The sequence below is a fragment of the Schistocerca cancellata genome, chromosome 5 (genome assembly GCF_023864275.1).
Source record: "Schistocerca cancellata isolate TAMUIC-IGC-003103 chromosome 5, iqSchCanc2.1, whole genome shotgun sequence".
NCBI classification, from domain to species: Eukaryota; Metazoa; Arthropoda; class Insecta; order Orthoptera; family Acrididae; genus Schistocerca; species Schistocerca cancellata.
In genome coordinates, this window is record NC_064630.1 from 35,952,465 (window position 1) to 35,974,994 (window position 22,530).

Sequence of the window (22,530 nt, forward strand, 5' to 3'; positions counted from 1 at the left end):
TGTGATTGGCTTGCTCAGGGCATAGCTCCGTGACGTAGCAAAATCAGCGCAGAAATTGGCGCCAAGAATCTCCATTGGTGGAATGGTAGTGCTCCGGCAATAGAGTGGAATTTTCCGCCGGTTTTCGAGTTGCTGATTGGAACCATTTAACCACGGCCACTGTCGTGGGGGCGGGAATGTTGTGTGTTCGGCCTGTACGGGTGCTCTAGGTAGTCGGCTCTCGCCTTTCGGTCGAGGACGTCGAAGCAACCAGACATCGCCTCCGGTACGCCAGATCGTGTTCTGGCAGTCAGGAAGACAGTTTGGTAAGGTATGTCCGCAGCACCGGCAGATAGGGATTTTCCTAGGTGATAATCAGAGTTCAGCAGAGCGCGCCTGTTCGTCTTTTTCTAACTTTGTTCTGTCTTGAGTAGCAGCAATTAATGTTGGGTTAGCTGTGTGTCTCTCTTAAGATTTGAGTGGCAAGGAATTGGTTCCACATACCACTTCGTCTTAAACCTCACAATCTAGTTTAGGGACAACTTCACCTTCATAACGTTTGTTTGAGTATCCAATTTGAGCCAATTTGATGTATTATAAATGTTTCATGTGTTTTTGTTTATTATTTTGTGTTTAGTCTTAATAAATCATATTGTTATTTTGGACAGAACTTTCATTCTTTTAATCGGTAGAGCAACCCCATCATTCCTCACTATGTTAATGAAACCTTAGTTTATTTAGCTTATTTATCAAATTAAATTATTGCAGGTGCCAAACTCTCTTCTACTCCACTGGCAGGGTTGATTAGAGTCAGTTCACGTATTTTTTTTATCCTTGTGCAACAGCAAAAGTTGGAGTTAGAATAGGGGGGGCTTAGAGCATCATGTACATATGTAGATTCTAGAAGAATTGAGTGTTAAATACACTGCTAGCCCCGGCACCTCGTAACTTTATGATCACTGAAATAACATCACGTACTAACTCAAACTGTGAAGTGTCCCTTGTAGGTGGTTCATCTTTTTGCTAGCAGTATATTTTGAGGTTGGATTTTTTTAAAAATCTTCTTTATTATGAATGTCTCCATCAATGTACTCGTATTTTGTATTTCTCATTGCATTGTCGTATACTGCTGTGAGATATTTTCAATGAAACCACTTTAGACATTTCACCTACTGAGGCTTTGTAGAATTTCGGGTGTCTCCCCAATGTCACGTCGTAAGGAGAACGTGCATGACCCGGGTGGACACCTGATGATTTTACAAATTAGAAATACGCCTGAAATTCTTCAGCTCGGATACTCAATATTTGTTCATGTAGCTTAATACACAATCTGTTCCTTACTTGTCGGTTGTCTTCATTTGCACCATCATGCGAGAGGCTAACGACGTTGTTTGCATGTTGCTTACATAGTTTTTCTGCAAGATAATTTCGTTTACAGAAGTACTAGCTAATTACTCGCCGCAGTTAGAGTATCTAAACGAATTTCTCGCAGATTTTTTTGACAATAAGTACGTATTTACACTGAGGAACAGATAACAATCTACCCATACTGGGACACTTTTTTTTTTTTTTTTTTTTTGTGTGACTAGGGACTCCCGATCTTTCGATTTGACGCCATTTCGGCGACTTCCGCGTCGATGGGGATGAAATTATGATGATTAGGACAACACAAGACCCAATCCCTGAGAGGAGAAAATCTCCGACCCAGCCAGGAATAGAAACCGGGCCCTTAGGATTGACATTCTGTCGCGCCGACCACTCAGCTACCGGGGGCGGACACTGGGTACACTGCCTTGTAGACAGTTCTTTTATACAATATTTTTCATCATACCCTCACGGAAATGGTATTGCTGCCGATTTCAACTTCTTTGCAAGTCACCATCACATGGACTTTTCAAAAAGAAAAAAACAAGGTGATGGTAAAATACTAAATAACAAAGGTGAACGAATTCCTGTAGACAACTAATTTCTGTAGACAAGCAACACTACGTTGGTTGGTTGATACGGTGGAGGGGACCAAACAGAGAAGTCATCAGGTCCCATCGGATTAGGGAAGTATGGCAGGCGTGTCCTTTCAAAGGAACCACCCCGGCATTTCCCTAAAGCGATTTACGGAAATCACGGAAAACCTAAATCAGGATGGCCGGACGCGGGTTTGAGCCGCCGTCCTCCCGAATGCGAGTCCAGTGTGCTAACCATTGTGTCACCTCGCTGGGTTCCGGTAAGTTACACAGTAACTCGTCATAGTAGGCTAGCAGAGGCACTCAGTGTAAAGATAGCCGTGCTTTGATTGTTGGAACTGAAGGTCGCAGGTAACTAGTTGTTAAGGTCAGTAGCAATCAAATCGCAAATATACGTTTAAGAGGCACGGCAATACAAAATTTATTGGGGAATATACCTTTCTCAAAGCGAAACCCGATAAAAAAAAATCCTTGTGTAGGTAAGCTAGACGTTCTCTACATGTTGGTTAAACCACGTCCGTATACAGACGTGACAGGCAAGTAGTCAACTGCTCTACGACGTTGGCAAGTGTATACTAAACAACTAGCGTGAAACAACTGTTAAATTACTGTTAGACAACAGAGAGGCAGACGGCAGAAAAAGGAATCCCAACAAAGGAAAAACGCAAGACAGAGCGACGAGAGACATTATAACAAATCAGAAAATAATTAAAAATTACTCGTTACGCCACAGAACGGAGACGTATGAAGTAAGTAAGCTGAAAGGCGCGGCTAGCGCTGGCTGTTCGGCGGCCGTAGTTGCCGACGGGCGAGTCGGCAGGCGATCGAAAAAACGGCGGGGGCCACGGCTGTGGAGGCGGCTGTGGAGGCGGCGGCGGCGGCGGTGGCGGCGAGGCGTGACGTCGGCGGTTCCGCCGCGTGTCTTATTTTTACGCCTGAGCCGTGGATGCAGCATCTGTTTGTTATCATTCGTCTCTGTGTTTGAGGCATGCGAGCCTGCTGTAGCTGCGTCCATTTTCCTTGGTACAGTACAAGACGATGGCCGCGCCAAAGATTTCAACGAAGCGTCTCGCATGTTGCTATCGAACTCGGGAAATACAATTCGGGCATTATCTATTACTGAATTCTGAGTGGAATTCTGATTGTCGGTGGTTTCCATTAATGAACGACGTACGCTGACGAGAAACAATATTGGTCACTATATATGACGGTAGTATCCGTTCCCGAAAGAACAGTTACCGTGGATGACCATGCAGCTTTGCTAGAAAAGAAATGATAATTAAATGGACACCCTAGCTGCAAACAGGCGTTGTTGTACTTCGTTGGGGACATGTTGAAAATGTGTGCCCCGACCGGGACTCGAACCCCGGGATCTCCTGCTTACATGGCAGACGCTCTAGCCATCTGAGCCACCGCGGGCACAGAGGATAGTGTGTCTGCAGGGACTTATCCCTTGCACGCTCCCCGTGAGATCCACATTCCCAACATGTCCACACCACTACATTCGTAGTGCGCATAATAGATGTTTGCCCATCATACTCATTACTCGTGGCAGATTAATCTACCAAGTCCCGTACGAGTTCGGGCATAGCGTGTGCGTTCGCACAAGAACGTCAATGGCCGGGAAGCCATATTTTAACTATATATGATGGTAGTCTAGCAAAGCTGCATGGTCATCCACGGACAGATACCGACACCCACCTGATGTGAGAGCCAATGCTTCTCAGTGACGATCGGTTTCAAATGAATGCTGTCAGTAAATGCAGGTCTATCTAAATCAGTTTCCGAGAGAATAGTGCCGAAATGCGTGTAACAAGATTGCTGCTCATAGTAGCTCATAAGGCTGCCAGTCTCCAATGGCAGAACAATACGGAAACTGGACGAAACCGGGCTTGAGGTGTGTAGTGTGATCCGATAAGTCGCGATTTTGCCTCTTTTCAAACCTACGTCTACATTTTATCAGCATATAAACTCCACAGCGCGCAGAGAATGCTTTTTGTAGTGAAAACACAACTGTAATCTGAACCAATGGTAGTGATTGAACCCCTGTACATCAAAGTGACACCAGAGACATAAGCCTCTAATTATGAGAATACATAAAAACAAAAGTGTACTTAAAAAGATTAAAACATGGTAAGCAGCATGGCGAATAATATAGAAGGCCCGATCTTCATAGTTAAAACTGTGACGTCCGCAGGCCGGATAGTTATTGTATAAAAACGTGATGTTTACCCTCGCCCAACTTTTCATACACTAACTATCCGGCCCACGGACATTATGGTTTTAACTATAAAGGTTACGACTTCTATACTGTTCGAACAGCGTGACCGCTACGGTCGCAGGTTCGAATCCTGCCTCGGGCATGGATGTGTGTGATATTCTTAGGTTAGATAGGTTTAAGTAGTTCTAAGTTCTAGGGGACTGATGACCTCAGAAGTTAAGTCCAATAGTGCTCAGAGCCATTTGAAGCCATTTCTATACCTTTCGCCATGCTGTTTACCGTGTTTTAATGGTTCAAATGGCACTGAGCACTATGGGACTTAACTTCTGAGGTCATCAGTCCCCTAGAACTTAGAACTACTCAAACCTAACTAGCCTAATGACATTACACACATCCATGCCCGAGGCAGGATTCGAACCTGCGACCGTAGCGCCTACAACCGCTTGGCCACCCCAGCCGGCCATGTTTTAATCTTCGTAAGTACATTTGTGCATTTGTCTGTTCTCATAATTATGTTCTTACGGCTCTAGTGTTATGTTTATGTACAGGGGTTGAATCACTGTCATTGTTCGTTTCTTCTTGTTTATATAGACAACAACATGATGTTGCTGTAAGACACGAAGCCTGTACCGCCTCGATAAAACTGGTTCAGAATACAACTGTCTGCGGAGTTGTCGTTACAAAATCTACTGCGACAGCTCCGGATGCCTCGACCACTGAGTCGTTTCCATAGAATATGGTACATCGTTCCTAGATTATCTATTTACTCCCCACTGCCTTCGCGAATTGGGGGGGGGGGGGGGGGCGGATAGACCTTGTACACGTCTGTGTACTCGTACGTGCCTACATCTCTCTTGCTTTATTCTCATCACACATACACGAGATATTCGATGGTAGCAGCGTGCATGTGCAATGACCACACAGTCTTCTTGGTATTCAGGTTACGTAAATTTACTCAATAGGATTCCACGATAGCGACGTCGGCTTTCTTCCGTGCATTCCTAGTAAGGTTCGTCAGCATTACTGTTACACATTTTTAAGGGCTATACCAAGCTATCGCGTTCGTACCAGCGCGCCCCTGAATATGTTCTTGTGGCGGAAAGTCCCACTCGCGTTGCATGCGGTTGAGCTTTCGTGGCCCACCACTGCTATGGCGCAAAGGGGTCAAATATCTTGGCGTCAAGTTCCTCTCTAGTCTGACGGGGCGCCAACAGGCCGAGAACGTCCTGTGCAGAGCACCCAGCCCCTTGCTCCAGCTACACGCGGTTCTGCACCCTTGGACAAGGCTGTCTGCAAGGCGTTTCTACCTACTCGGCGAATGTCAGTGCAGTGATGGGACAAAGACACAGAAAATCGCTTTGCGTGACTGTATAGAGTTTAGAACCAGAGCCTGAAGCTCGCTGGTACTTCATCTGCCACTAAACTGTCTTGCGAATCTGTTACATCAGGTATTCCACGCATTAAAAAAAAATCGGGACATGCACCTAAAGTGCAGTATGTGAGTGCTGGGGAACAAAGTGTACTAGCAACCCGGTAAATACCGGCTTGCACTGCGAAATTTTTTGCGCCATTAGACAGAAGTAAGTAACATGAGAAAACAGAGACGGCGCTCGAAATAACGGAAAAATAATAGAACGTAAAGAATCGACTGAATTAACAATCAATGGTCTTAAACTCCATCGTACCACTGAAATGAAGCAATCTAATCAGCAATGGCTCCAATGTTCTTCAATTCCTAAATAATGTTATGGCCAGTGTCTGTCTAACTATATGAAATCGCCTCATCTTCATCGACAGTGTATTAATTTGTTTTCGCTTCAGTAAATATTAGTGAGTTTCCAGTTGAAAGGAGCGTCTGACTATATAGGCCTCCACCGATGTTACACGGGCTGATTCTACTGCCCCTGCTGCTGGGTGTTATGCAACCCACAACGCCTTCAGATACCATGCACAAGTCTATCACATCCTCTCACTCGCCACACACAGACTGTCAGCCATACAGAAAAAATGAACCGGATCTTTCTGTAGGAAATTTAATGTAGTTAAATTTTGTACTGGGATGCGTTTTCTCAAGAAGCCATAGTTTCCGAATTTTTCCAGCGTACAAAAGTGACCTCCAAACGCGTTGTTCCTGAATAACTCGAAAACCGTGACTCTACAGCAAAAATTTATCCTGTTACAAAATTTAACAACATTAACTTTCCTGCAAAAAAGTTCCCATTCACTTTGTCTGTAGGCCTAACATTTTGCACATAGCAAGCGAGAGAATAGGAAGATCCTGCGAGTGGTATTTGAAAACGACAGGGACTGCAAAAAGCCGTGTGCTAGGGGCATCTGAATGAGCCTGCATAGTTGTACTCCATTCTCGTTCAACAAGTAGTGCCCCGTCTCTAATGATTGACTATCTATGGACGTACAGCTCGTAACTAATGTACAATGGAAGTGATATATACATCAGTATTTACGACAGACGATCTACATCACGTTATTAAATACGTTGCAGCATACTTGCATAAAAACATTGATGTTACCACTTCATGAATATATAAGTTCGTACATATAAAATTTTACAATAGTTTTAAGTAATATTTGATTATATTTAGACTAAATATTACATGGAACCTAACTGATGTACCAAAATGTTCTCTTAACGTAGGCTCTTGTAAAGTTTCATAAACCGTTTAACACATCGACACAAGACTTCTGGCGGAGAATAATGAGCAAAGTGGTGAGTAATTAACAACATAGCTAATTTTTCTTTCAGCGATATGTGGAAGCTACTAATTTTGTTAATGTCCATCTTGTAATCTCTTTACATAACATTATCCATTTCGTTCAGCTAATCTTTTAGATCCTTTCCCATCTACGAGAGAATTACAATGTCATAGAAAAACTTCAACGTTTTAATTTCTTCTGCATGAATATTAATCCCCCTCCCTTTGTTTCCTTTACTTTGTGTTCAATGTGCAGACCGAATGATAGCCTGAAACCCTGTGTCACTCCCATCTCAGTCATTGACTTCATTTCGTGTTTTTTGTCTCTTGTTACTGGCCTGGTTTCTGTACAGATTGTAGGCAACTATTCGATCCTTGTATTTTATCCCAACTATCTTCACAATTTCGTAGAGTGTATTCCAGTCGTGGTTATCAAACGCTTCCTTTAAATCTAAAAATGCTGTGAACGTACATTTGCTTAAAAGGTAAGTCGTGTGGCTAGCATTGCCTTGCGTTTCCACAATAGTATAGAAGCTTCAGACAATAACTGCTATTGGCAAGGAGCAATGTAGAATAATCGTGTAGCCAGTGTTTTACAATGCTTTCGATACCAGCAGGGGTTTGCGAAGAAAGGAAAGGCCAAACAGTCTTGCAGTCTAGACTGTCGAGTTCCTACAAAAGGAAAGGAGAAGGGTTTGGAATGTGTGTGGGTCCGAGAGATGTTTTGAGCGAGCATATCATATTCTACTACTGTTACTAGAGAGCAGCTTAGCTTCTGCAGCTATGTAAGCAATGAACGAAACGAATTACTAAAGTAGTATGAACAAATACAACGAGAAAAATTCTGTGTTCCTAGACGATGTCTACGATAAAAGCAACCTGAAACGCGTGGTCGATAGATAGTAATACGGCCATCAGTGCAGATCAGTTAGTCCGATTAACTACCCCATACATAACTCAGCTACTGCGGTTGAAGTTGACGGTACACAAGTAATTACTGTTTCTCTTCTACTTCGCAGTCGTTCATGGCTCAGTCTGTGGAGGACTGATTGGCAAATTGTACTGATACAAATACAAGCTTTAAGAAAGACTATAAGTGGTCCAACACCTCCTTAGTCAATAAATACCTAACATTTTCAAGCATTTGTTGATATAAATCTACACACAAACATCGGCGCATGGCGGAGGTTATCTTGTACTTCCGCCAGTCATTCCCTTTCTTTCTCCACTCGCAAATGGAGCGAGGAGGAGAAGCGACTGTCTGTATGCTACCTACGAGTCCTGAGTTATTTTTCCGTGTCTTCGCAGTCCTTTCGCGAGATGTATGTTGATGGCAATAGGTGTAAAATGCAGGTTTTCGTGTTTTGCGAAAAGAACCTCTTCTTCGCTCCGCGGATCCACATTTGAGTTCACGTAGCATTTTCGTAATACATAGGTGTTGATCGCACGTATCAGAAACAAATCTAGCAGCCTGCCTCTGAACTGCTTCGATATCGTCGTTTAATACGACCTGTAGGGGATCACAAACACTGGAGTAATCCTCAAGAATGCGTCGCACCAATGTCCTATATTCTGTCTTCTTTACAGATGAGCTGCACTCCTCTCAATAAACAGAAGTGAACCTTTTTCCTTGCTTACATTTCATTTCGCTTTCCAACGTTACACTTCGATACTGAGTGCTACGTCAAGCAAGATACTACTGATACTGTACTCAAACATTCTAGGACTGCTTTCGCTACCCATCTCTCCACCATAACATCTACGTTCTGCACAATCTCCGTCGTAATAGGAGTGCAGAGCCGTGTATACGGCATCGCCTTGCCGCTAGCCACGGGGGCTGACCTGCTGAATGTCGGGCTGCGTGACGTTTACGGCACATCTAGGTCGTTACACCACACTCAGGACCACACACACGTTCTCTGCAAACACGTAAGCCACGTCTAGATGCTCACGACCTAACACTTACCTCTCACATTGCCAAGCACGTTATGCTCCGCTAGGGCCGTACCAGATATACAAGCAAAGTCACGCTGTAATGCTTGCAGAGCAATCACATTCATAAATTCTGTCTGGAGAGAACATTAAGTGTGAGTCTTGTCAGCTTGTTTTTCTTACTCGGAAACTTCTTTCTTAATCCTGTGAGGAAAGTGAAAGGAAACCCGCATTGTCAGTCCAGTTCAGAAGACCACGCCACCTCTCCAATCGGCGAAGGGTAGGTGCTCTTTGTGTACGCTTTTCCGTTCGTCAACATCCCCCAAAGCGTCATTTACAGCCGGGAGGTATGCACATTGTTACTTACGGTAAGAAAGATTTCCGCCCGCGAAACTGACGTACGCCACGGCAACGTTTTCGAATGTTCAGCAACACTTCTGTGAGACACGAAACGTTGAAGATGTGCCCAACAGTCAGAGCCATACCGAAGTGATCCTGTAGCCCCGGCAGAACTGCCAAAGCTCCGATCCACCTCCTCACTCCCCTTTCCCACCCACAATCCCCCCATCCCCCCTCAGTCTCGTAACAGCGAAACCGACTGTCCTGTGAGATTTGATACGAGAACTGCATTGGTTAAACGTTTAGCACAGGATCAGCAAAGATGTTTCGATGCTTTAGCGTGTGTCGGAATTTCATTCGTGTTGGAATAACAACAAAATATATTACACATTCGTAAGGCCTACTTTCAGTGGTTTTACGACACGGGATGCTTGAGCAATGCAGCCGACGAGCAACGAACACTCGTCTTGTTTACTCGAGGGTTCAGTTTATATGAACAAGGTATTGCTGTCTATAGGCACTACGATGAACAATTCCTGTAACATTACTAATCAAGCACAGAAGACTTATTCTTGAATTATTTTTATATACACAACAGATCGTAACAATTGAAAATTGGCAGCAGAAGGGTACCAACTGGAGGTGCAAGTAAATTATTCGTATACAGGGTGTGCCATTTATCTTGACCGCCCTAAATAACTGTTTGTCCAGATGCAAATTACAAAATGTTTCAAGCAAATGTTCTTTAGCCGTCAGGGGGACATCAAATGGTAACCTGTATTTTTTATTCAGTAATTCATTTCCTCTCCTAAAGACCTATTCAAAAATGTATCACAGTGTACCATTCACTCAAACACAACCTTATTAATTACATAATACAACAATGACGTTGACGCTCCCAGAGTTTACTGCAGGTACTCGGGGTAATGGAACACATCCACGTGCCTACGTCGACAGAGGACAAATGCAAACATAAGCAGAATGTATGTATGGAGATGGTATCTTTTCTTTCGGACATGTCCGAAAGAACAGATACCATCGTTGACCGTGCAGCTCGTTAGAATGAAATTACAATGAAATGAATACCCCTAGCTGCATACAGGCGTTGATATCAGTCAACGGGGACAGTTGAAAATGTGTGCATATTCGCAGCTTATTGTCCCGAATTATATTCATAGAGCCCCTGCCCATTATACTCATTACTCGCGGCTTTACTGCCGAATCCCGTAAGAGTTCGGGCACTGTTTGTACATCCACACAGAAGAAGATGGGCAAATGGCCGGTGAGCCTTAACTATACATATATGAAGATGGTATCTGTTCTTTCGGACGGGCAAGGAGCCGGTTGTGGCTTCTGAAGAAATAATAGTATATTTCTACTGAAGAAACCTAAAAACACAAGAGAAAACCTGTATAAGGAAGAGTAGCATTTAAACACGAATCCCCTATCGTCGCATCTAGAGCATCTTGCATTCCACGTCTCACTACACTACACTACGTTACAACTGGCAATACACAATCCTCAGAAACTTTCGGTTATAAGTACACTCAAAATTTATAGTTGAATATGGCACTCAATTCCCCAAGTGAACGGTAAGCCATATTCAGTCTATATTTAATTTCGGACTCCATCCTCTCAACAACACTTCGCAAGACAAAATGTTATGTAGTTCTTATGAATTGAGATAACTCGTCACGTTATCGGATCTAAAGATCGTTCTGTGTGCCCTTCAGGTACTGGAAGATTTTCTGCTTCGATGTTAGTCGATATTTCGGTGATGCATATCGCCTGAGAGACTACAAAACTAGTTGTCATGGCACCAAGGCCTAAGGATGTCCAGTGAGTCCATGGTACGTGGGTCAACTAAGGAATGTATGCTCCGTGCCGGCCTTAGTGGCCGAGCGGTTCTAGGCGCTACAGTCTGGAACCGCGCGACCGCTACGGTCGCAGGTTCGAATCCTGCCTCGGGCATGTATATGTGTGATGTCCTTAGGTTAGTTAGGTTTATGTAGTTCTAACTTCTAGGGGACTGATGACATCAGAAGTTAAGTCCCATAGTGCTCAGAGCCATTTGAACCATTTGTATGCTCCCTGGTGTACTACGAAATGGTCTTCGTTGTGTATTTTTAAAATTGCTCCAAGCGTGTGCTGAAGAAAAAAATATTAATAATCTCATGAGAAGATTACTTTCAGAAATACACACAATCTATATGACTCGTGATCATATTAGATAATGTTTGGTACACTGTACTCTCACGACTGGTATTTGTCTAGCATAAAAAAAAAAACATACTGGAACGTTATCGCAAACTCTGACATTTCGTGCAACAATAGCAACATGAACACACTAACATGACTCACTTATCTTTGGTTCGTAGCAGCCACATAAGCATTACCAGACTGTAGTGATCCTATACACACTGCAGGTCCTTAAACCACATAATTGAACAGTTACGATGAAGCAATGCACTCTGAATGGCGTTAGCAACATCGGCTGCAGCAAGTGACAGTATTCCAACAGCGACTGTGGAGATTTCTAAGGTGCGGCTCCATGACCATTAACAACGTCCTTCGAGTGTTTCAAAAGAATAATGCTCAATTTTTCCTGTCCGGAATGTCAACGCTTTTTCTAGCTACACAGTCAGTGTAGTTTCTTCGTTGGTTTGAGAGACGCATACACACGTCGTCAACTTGGAAAGTGTCTCTGAAATCTTAAACTTTTGGCCAAAAAGTGTCCTTGCTCTTTATCAATGAAAGGGAAGTGCGAGATCTGGAAGAATGAGCGTGGCAGATGAGACGTACAAAAGATAAACTCCGAATAAACATGTTAATACTAAAAATGTGTTACTGAATCTTGGCGTGGTACCAATAAATATCACTCACTCGGCGGTACTGTGGTTTCATTACTATAATTCAACTGTATGTTTATCTCACCAAATGTAGTGTAAGACAAAATGTTAACGCATTTCTCTTGATTTCGGCATAGTGCTCCATATTTTCGGTTCAACATCGCCTCAAAGCTTCTTCGATCCCCTAGGAGGCAGCGAAATGTATCGCAGTCACGGCTGACTCTCTTTCTTAATTGTCTCCAGTTCGCCTGTCCAGCTCAAGGATAGCCTTCGCAAGTAAAGCACATGTAAACTGAATGCATAAGATACTGTGTCAGATACTGTGTCACTACCTACCTCTGATTTACGAAAATATCTTTTCGTTTGCTTTTTATTGAGGCACCAAGTAGAAAGCAACCCATTGTTCGACATAGAGGCTTCAAGAGAAGATTCGAAAACTACACGTGGAGATTTACATGCTCTACAGTGCCTGTGAAACACTACAATGCAAATTCCAGGCGTATTTTGACGTAGTAACTCGCTAGAAATGAAGGCAAAGTAGTGAATATTGGGAACAGTGTTGGTGCAACGTATGTAGTGTTTAAATGTTACGTTCCGACAAACAGTAGGTGAACGCTTTTCGTTTCTTCAATTTCAGTCTCCTCCACATTTTATTCATTTACCTTAATTGTGTCTTCTGGTGGTAATTTCACATTAAAGTTAGCAGCAGGAGTATCATTTCGGTTCAGGAAAAGAGACTTCAATCTTCCCACTGACTTAAGCTCAAATCTTTCGCAAAACAAAGCCATATCTCAATCAATGGCGAGCATGGTGTAAATAACTAGCAATATATCTAAATTCTACTGCTTTGCGCGTAACATGTCCAGGAAAAAAATTTAAAGATGTGTATCTGTCTCAAGGCGTTTGCACCTGTATAATGCAAAATAGCAGGAATGAACATCATGTGCAGACGCTTGTATGAACATGATTAATAGCTATATACAACAATGATGTAATGTGTCTAATCCATAGCAGAATAATGCAACACATCGTAAAGAGGACCGTGTTTAAATGTTCTCCTGAGAGGCGATAAGACAACAAAACAGTGGTCCCGGGCGTTGACCGACGGCCAAGAGGAACGGAGGCGCTAGGTCGCGATGTCAGCTATTCTGGTCTAACATTTCACGTTGCCAAAGGCTGCGCGATCCCCGTCCCCACCTTGTCTCACTGGTTCTTCGTCCACGTCTCCAAGCACAGGCGGAGCTGTTCAATCATCGTATGCTATACTCTGGAGTAATGGCAACCACAACAAACGAATTATATAGGGAAAGAAATTAACAACAGTCTCGCGAATTTTATTCCGTGATTGATTTTGGACGTTACAGACGTTTGTTTCACTATATTTGTAACTTTTGAAGACTCAGAGACGTGCAGTAATAAAACTTGACCAATCTTCGTATTTGTTGGTATTCGAAAGATGCAACACAAATGAACAATCGACATAATACTAACACTTGGCGTTTCCGTATACTCAAATATTTCTTCTGATAGCTTGAAAGCCGGAGGGAAATCATGTGTCTGATAGTAATACAAAGTAGAATCGCCTATAAATGGTGTTTAAATATGCATTCCAACCTCTCTGTCAAACCTGCGTTTTACCGATCGCGAAACCGTATTGTCAAACAGAATGCAAATCTGAACAGCATCTACGGGTGGTGCCTTGTCTCTGCTTCTACGTCTTCTTATTTAGGATAGACCTACCAGGTACAGCGTTTGTTTAACCTTGAGGCATTGACATAGCACTGCTCCTGCCTGATTTCGGCCAGAAGGTGCATTTTCATCTTCATTAGTCATTTCTGAAGATATTATTTGGGGCCTGGCGCACAGTCTGTCAACTACAATGGATTTAAACCCTTTTATGATACCCTAAGTCATCTGGCATGGAACTTTTATTCTGGCCGTAAAAGCGCAGACGGTTGGTGTATCAATTAGGGTGCAATATTTTACATGAATGTCATATTTTTACATGACCATAACCGACCTTTTCGCTCAAAATCGGATAGTTTCTTTGTGTGGGAACAGACCTCTGAATTACAACGTCAGTGAAACCTCCATATTCCATTAAGGAATAACATCTTTCTAAGGATTCGCCTCTCTCTTACGTCTGCTGTTCCAATCAATCATTTTTCTGTGTAATGTCAGAACTCCGTGGCATATATGGCTGCAAGATGGAAGGTAATTGTAGAGTGCTTGAGCTTCACATTAAGTGATGGAACATCTTTATGTATATATTCTCCTCCAGTCAGTTGGTTGATTACACTTACCAACTCTCGGAGAGACGTCTGCTTTTCTGAGTTGTTGGGTTGAGTCGTCCACAGAGACATTTAAATTTCACCGTTCCTTGGAACTAGTGATATAACATTATCAGCTTATTTGAAGTTCTTATAGTATAGGATCACCTCGAGCGTCATTTTGAGACCCGACTTAGCTATTTAGTTGTTTGCATACAAACGAAAATTACTACAACTTCGTTTCTAAAACAAACCTAATCACTGCCCTTCTCGTATCTTCTGACCGACATCGATCCTACACTGAACATACAAACTGGTTAGTTCCCTACGATATCTAGTGGATTCCAGTGGAAAATGTCGAGAATAAGCCTGATGTTTGCATCACATAACACGTAACATAAAGCCTTTGCTTCCTGAGGCAGATCCCGCACAATTAGTTTTGCGACAGTAAAGACACCAGAGACAGTAAGAGAAACAAAACACAGACACTGGAAGGATTTATATATGGCGTCGTTAATAAACAATCGTGTCAAGATTTTCTGAAATGCAAATGGTAATAGAATTACAGGTGAAAGTTATTAGCGCTGTCATCCGGATGTTGTCGGGCGTGCTGTTCTAGTGATAAAGCATGTATCTAGAAACAGAAAGGTGACGGGATCGAATCCTAGCCGGACCACCGAATATTTCAGTCTGCTTTTAACATAGCCTTCCGCTCTCAGTGATGAAGGGACTCACAAGAAACATGTGGTTCGCACTCCCCGTAAAAATGGAGGTCCTCTTTCTCCGGTAGGTTTACTGCAGCAAATTAGGGGCAAGATAGTCGTCAAAGTGGCGTCCATTTGAGACTTACACCAGTCCTCTGAGCCACACTTTATTATTATTATTATTATTATTATTATCGATTATTCCACCATCACACATATCAGCTTACCAACAATGCTGTACTTCCGGTATATTTTGCATCAATGCTAGGTTATAGTCTTAATTTATTTCATATCTACGTTTATGATCTAAATCTATATCGATACTGCGACGCGGACTTCTGGGTAACTTATCAAAGTTAATATTCAGTATGCCAACAATCCCGAGGACCGATCTTCCAGCCGAAGATGCCGTGTAATTTGTAACTTTGGTGGTAGCAGGCAGAAGACTCTGACAGGAAACATAATAATGTTTTATGGAAGTTATTGAAGTTTTAATCGAATAACATTTCACTGCAGTAAAAAGAATCAATGTTTGGTGAAACTGTCATGTCTTAAAATGAAAGAGTCTACAGGTGAGTGCAGAAAGGAGTGAGTGCAAACAGGCGTTAGATAGTTTCCTGACGTATTGATTCCCAGGATAATTAGACATTAAAATGCTGGTAATTAGTATTTATGAACTGTTGAGAAATACTGATACGCTAGATAACTAACGTCCTCGAATCTACATGTACAGGCTGAAACATGCTACGCAGAATACTCGAAAAAATCTGAAAACTGTATACTTGGGCCTTATCAGGTTGGTCTGCGCTTCTGGGAGTAAAAATAAAGGAAGAAACGAAGGAATTTTAAAAAGTCACATCTCTTCGACGAGGAGGTAGTTGAGGATGGATCAGTAGCAAGTATCTGACAAATTAGTAGAACTACAGGGTTATTACAAATGATTGAAGCGATTTCACAGCTCTACAATAACTTTATTATTTGAGATATTTTCACAATGCTTTGCACACACATACAAAAACTCAAAAAGTTTTTTTTAGGCATTCACAAATGTTCTATATGTGCCCCTTTAGTGATTCGGTAGACATCAAGCCGATAATCAAGTTCCTCCCACACTCGGCGCAGCATGTCCCCATCAATGAGTTCGAAAGCATCGTTGATGAGAGCTCGCAGTTCTGGCACGTTTCTTGGTAGAGGAGGTTGAAACACTGAATCTTTCACATAACCCCACAGAAAGAAATCGCATGGGGTTAAGTCGGGAGAGCGTGGAGGCCATGACATGAATTGCTGATCATGATCTCCACCACGACCGATCCATCGGTTTTCCAATCTCCTGTTAAAGAAATTCAGAACATCATGATGGAAGTGCAGTGGAGCACCATTCTGTTGAAAGATGAAGTCGGCGCTGTCGGTCTCCAGTTGTAGCATGAGCCAATTTTCCAGCATGTCCAGATACACGTGTTCAACCTTTTCTTCGCTCACTGCAGGCCGACCCGTTGATTTCCCCTTACAGAGGCCTCCAGAAGCTTTAAACTGCGCATACCATCGCCGAATGGAGTTAGCAGTTGGTGGATCTTTGTTGAACTTCGTCCTGAAGTGTCGTTGCACTGTTATGACTGACTGATATGAGTGCATTTCAAGCACGACATACGCTTTCTCGGCTCCTGTCGCCATTTTCTCACACTGCGCTCTCGAGCACTCTGGCGGCAGAAACCTGAAGTGCGGCTTCAGCCGAACAAAACTTTATGAGTTTTTCTACGTATCTGTAGTGTGTCGTGGCCATATGTCAATGAATGGAGCTACAGTGAATTTATGAAATCGCTTCAATCATTTGTAATAGCCCTGTATGTGTGTGTTTGGCGTTGAGGAGGGAAAAGGGGGGGTGTAAGTAGGAATCGGCCACTTTTGTTTGCGAAACCACTCGTCATTCGTCTGTAGTAACAAACGAGGCAACTCGTTCTGTTGTTCTAAAAAAACATACGCTTTTTCTCCTATCCACAATAAGCAGTACTTTTGTTTCCACGATAACACCCGCTCTCCCGCCCCTCACAAGCATAGTGTCATTAGTTTATATCCTGTGTGAGAACCATAATTATTGACGGGTAATGAATCTGAAATGTTAAACACAGGAGACTCTTTTGAGCGTGACGGATACAGCCGATGGTGTTCGGACGACGTTTCACGCTTTGGCGTAATCTTACTGATGCCGGCCGGGGTGGCCAAGCGGTTAAAGGCGCTACAGTCTGGAACCGCGCGACCGCTACGATCGCAGGTTCGAATCCTGCCTCGGGCATGGATGTGTGTGATGTCCTTAGGTTGGTTAGGTTTAAGTAGTTCTAAGTTCTAGGGGACTGATGACCTTAGAAGTTAAGTCCCATAGTGCTCAGAGCCATTTGAACCATTGAATCTTACTGATCTTCAGCATAAATTACGCTTTCACACACCGTGGTTGACGATTTCGGATATGGAGATTTAGCAGCGTTATACTATATCAACAGAGGCAAGGATGCTGCACTTGGCTGCGGAAACTCTAATGCGACCATTTTGTTTCAAGGTCATCCTGGTTACCGTAAATCTTTTCATAAGACTGTGGGAACCATTCAAGGAACAGACCACTTGGTGTCCCACTCTTATGCAGCAGAACATAACTCCTTCTTTAGTGCCCTTCTCGTACGTTTGCAATTAAATAGCTACATATAATGTTTTCCTTGCGATGAAGAAGCCGCCCTCACTGAACACTATATTGCTTCTGCTCTCACTTGTTGGTCTGACAAGTCTTAAGATTTAAAACATATGGATGCCACTAAGCGACGAGCCCATTAGCGCTTTCGTGAATTCAGTACTTTTAAATCAGATAGACTCCAAGATTTAGAACATTTCAAACGTCTCGCTAATCTGATACTTCATCGCAATGAAATTATTGTTCAGCTGTCGAGATATTTATTTCTTCCCAGAACTTCTTTTTTACTCTTTTTGATAGTATACTGCCGAATTTAAAATTCAAACAGCAATCGGAACTGCATATAAAATAATTTTTTCAGCTTCAGTTTCTTTTCTTTTCCAGTCCTTACTGGCACGACGCATTTCGGCAACATAACATCATCAGGTGCTTTACAGTTAGTTACATGTGTACTAATTTTTAATTTAAGATTCCTTTGGAAGGTGATGAGATCTATTTTATGGATGCGCCTATGAGGTTATCCACCGAAATTTTTTCATATTTGCCGAATACGTTCTTCTCTAACACACATTCCAAACTAAAAGTAAACAACTGTATGGGAAAGTGTGAAGTGATGAGCCCCGCGGGATTAGCCGAGCGGTTTAAGGCGCTGCAGTCATGGACTGTGCGGCTGGTCCCGGCGGAGGTTCGAGTCCTCCCTCGTGTATGGGTGTGTGTGTTTGTCCTTAGGATAATTTAGGTTAAGTAGTGTGTAAGCTTAGGGACTGATGACCTTAGCAGTTAAGTCGCATAAGATTTCACACACATTTGAGCATTTTTTGAAGTGATGATGCTATATTTATTCTTGTGCTCTGCGTGGCAGACAAAGACGTATTGAGCAAAAATGGGCAAATGTTGATCGTGACATGTTTGCAGAGGGCATTTTAAGTCCCAACTGTTCCGCTGTTACTTGTTACCTAGCGTTGTCCAGTTACTCATTAATTCCAATCGCGTATTACACGAAAAGGAATCAAAATCCACCGTTAGTGTAAGAAAATAATTCATTTTAGATGTTTTTAAAAGTGTAAGTTACAAATTCGCGGGAACCGAACCGGTGGCCCATACGGCGCCAGTCATCCGCTGCAAACGCTACGCACAGCACCTGACAATATCAGTTTAACCCAAAACTTGATCATACACAACATTTTTTAGTTGCCTCTCCGGGACACGTGCTATTAGACATCTTTGGTGAACCCACCCATGAGCGAGCAACACTCAGTTGTCCGTGGTAAAAAAAGGAAAAAAGACTGTCCCAAATCAACTATACAATATATAATAGACTTACTACGTAATTTCATAGCAATTATCACCAACCAACCAGGTGACTATGAAAACATATATCGGTGTTTCTTCATTATTATACAGGGTGTTTCAAAAATGACCGGTATATTTGAAACGGCAATAAAAACTAAACGAGCAGCGATAGAAACACACCGTTTGTTGCAATATGCTTGGGACAACAGTACATTTTCAGGCAGACAAACTTTCGAAATTACAGTAGTTACAATTTTCAACAACAGATGGCGCTGCGGTCTGGGAAACCCTATAGTACGATATTTTCCACATATCCACCATGCGTAGCAATAAGATGGCGTAGTCTCTGAATGAAATTACCCGAAACCTTTGACAACGTGTCTGGCGCAATGGCTTCACATGCAGATGAGATGTACTGCTTCAGCTGTTCAATTGTTTCTGGATTCTGGCGGTACACCTGGTCTTTCAAGTGTCCCAACAGAAATAAGTCACAGGGGTTCATGTCTGGCGAATAGGGAGGCCAATCCACGCCGCCTCCTGTATGTTTCGGATAGCCCAAAGCAATCACACGATCATCGAAATATTCATTCAGGAAATTAAAGACGTCGGCCGTGCGATGTGGCCGGGCACCATCTTGCTTAAACCACGAGGTGTTCGCAGTGTCGTCTAAGGCAGTTTGTACCGCCACAAATTCACGAAGAATGTCCAGATAGCGTGATGCAGTAATCGTTTCGGATCTGAAAAATGGGCCAATGATTCCTTTGGAAGAAATGGCGGCCCAGACCAGTACTTTTTGAGGATGCAGGGACGATGGGACTGCAACATGGGGCTTTTCGGTTCCCCATATGCGCCAGTTCTGTTTATTGACGAAGCCGTCCAGGTAAAAATAAGCTTCGTCAGTAAACCAAATGCTGCCCACATGCATATCGCCGTCATCAATCCTGTGCACTATATCGTTAGCGAATGTCTCTCGTGCAGCAATGGTAGCGGCGCCGAGAGGTTGCCGCATTTGAATTTTGTATGGACAGAAGTGTAAACTCTGGCGCATGAGACGATACGTGGACGTTGGCGTCATTTGGACCGCAGCTGCAACACGGCGAACGGAAACCCGAGGCCGCTGTCGGATCACCTGCTGCACTAGCTGCACGTTGTCCTCTGTGGTTGCCGTACGCGGTCGCCCTACCTTTCCAGCACGTTCATCCGTCACGTTCCCAGTCCGTTGAAATTTTTCAAACAGATCCTTTATTGTATCGCTTTTCGGTCCTTTGGTTACATTAAACCTCCGTTGAAAACTTCGTCTTGTTGCAACAACAGAAAAATCCTCTGTTATAAGGAATAAACCATGTTGTCTACAGCACACTTGCACGTTGTGAACAGCACACGCTTACAGCAGAAAGACGACGTACAGAATGGCGCACCCACAGACTGCGTTGTCTTCTATATCTTTCACATCACTTGCAGCGCCATCTGTTGTTGAAAATTGTAACTACTGTAATTTCGAAAGTTTGTCCGCCTGAAAATGTACTGTTGTCCCAAGCATATTGCAACAAACGGTGTATTTCTATCGCTGCTCGTTTAGTTTTTATTGCCGTTTCAAATATACCGGTCATTTTTGAAACACCCTGTAAGTATCACTCCAGTCCTTCCGCAACACCTACCATTTGGGGTGTTGGGGGAGCCCTACCCCCACTGTATTTTGTTTCATTTTTCTTCCATTTATAAAGTCGTACCCGTACCGAGTGAGTTGAGATTGCGCTATGAGTTGCATAGTTTCCACACTCGCATCAATCCTGTGGGGTGGTAGAAGTGCCTTACCCCCAACGGCATGTTTTCCAGGTAGTAAGTCGTTTGGATAAATATTACTCGGCTTCCTTCGGTGGCAAGAAAATCGAGACACAACGATCAAAGAATGTCGCCGCGAAAACGATGTTCTTTAGTATGTCATTTGTTACTAAGAGTAGTTAAGACGCTCCTCAAGTGGCGGAGTTTACAGTCCCATGCTCGGCAGTGGATTTGCTAAGGGTGTATTAATCACAAAGCATTTTTCTCCACAGTCGAGGTCATATACGAGTACCAAGTTTGGTCGCAGTAGTTGCAAGCGTTATACAGTTGACTACCCCACGTCAACCTTTTTGGGTAATAAAGGTGTCTGGCTCCCACAAGACCATACTACTGTTATCCTGATGGTGGGCCACACGAGTGTCGAGCTTGACAAATTGTTGCATGTGTTGTAGAATTGATTGGAGTAGTACACGTCATGCCCGTGGCACGTCACCCAATCCTTAGCAGATTTGGTGGTTTCTTGTTACCACGGTATTTTCAAATAAGATAGCAAACCATACGTGTAACAACTTTGGTTGAAATTAATCCACACAAATATAGAGGATAGTTATAATTAAATTGTTGCTACTTCAATGGTCCACGGTGAAAAACATGTGATCGTAGGACAGTGAAATACAACATATGGGACATGTGGAAGAGAAAAAATGAATAAATCATTGAAAGAAACACATTTTAGTTTCCGCGTGAGAGGGCAACATTTGTTAATTTCGTATCACGTTTACGTTGCGGTTTCCAAACGTGGTTCAATGTGACAACCACTTGCATTCACGACATCTTGGAACCGCACTACAGATTGCTTTACTGCTGCTTGAAACATGTCAGGTGGGGTGTTGACAACCTCTTTCTTTAAGCTTATCTTCGATCTTCAATGTGTGTTAGTGTCCCGTTAACAAAACCTGTCATTCACCTAACCCCACAGCCAGAAATCACACAGGTTCGAATCTGGTTTTGTGGGTGGCCATGGAGCTTAAAACGATCATCCAATGTTTCGGTTTTCCCAAATGTATTAGAAAGTAACGAAGTGACCTCAAGAACAATGTGAGGTGCAGCTCCATCCCGTATCAAAATGGTTGAGTCCCAAGCACCTCTCTCTCCCATAGAAGCAGTGGTCACATGTTGGCGAAGCAGATCACAGTAACGGGAGCCGTTCACATTCCATGGTTCCTGGGTGTCCGAGTTGCTCAAAGAAAAATGAATTATTACGAACTGTACCGCGAAGTCACACCACATAGTGACGCGTTCACTACGCAGGGGAATTTCATGAACGTTCGTTGGCGGCGACATACCCCAGTTTCAACAATTGTGACTGTTACCCCAGTGTGCGTGAAACGTGTTTCGTCACTCCACAAAATGTCCCAAAACAACATGTCGTCAACTTCAGCTCCTGCGAGAAACGTAAGAGCTAGTTCTACTCGAATGTGTGCTTCACCTGGCGAAAATTGGTGAGTACTATGAAGTTTGTACGGACACCACTTCACAACTGTTCGCAGCACTTTTTGAACGGTGGGGCACGCAACGTTGAGTCGTGAGACAGCTCGCGCGCTACTTGAAGAGAGCACATCGCGTCCAGCATTCGCTACCATGGCACCAGTAATTTCTTGAACAGTATTTGTGGCGCAGCTGACCGTCGGCCTCTCCCTGGAGCAAGTCCCAGATCGCCAGTTATTCGAACTTCCGAATCATGTTCATCGACTACTGTGCGGAAAGAGGACTTCTCCGTATTCCCTTAATGGATCGACACTCGCGACG

At 43.2% G+C, this 22,530-nt stretch overlaps 1 protein-coding gene and 1 non-coding gene across 2 annotated transcripts in view; both read right to left on the reverse strand.

The window, feature by feature from the left end:
• Positions 1–22,530, reverse strand: part of LOC126188350 (titin homolog) — a 1,721,077-nt gene that overhangs the window by 1,396,488 nt on the left and 302,059 nt on the right. The gene's annotated exons all lie outside the window — the stretch shown is intronic.
• On the reverse strand, positions 3,285–3,360 carry Trnat-ugu (transfer RNA threonine (anticodon UGU)). Its single transcript has one exon. It is a non-coding gene; the product is annotated as a tRNA-Thr (tRNA).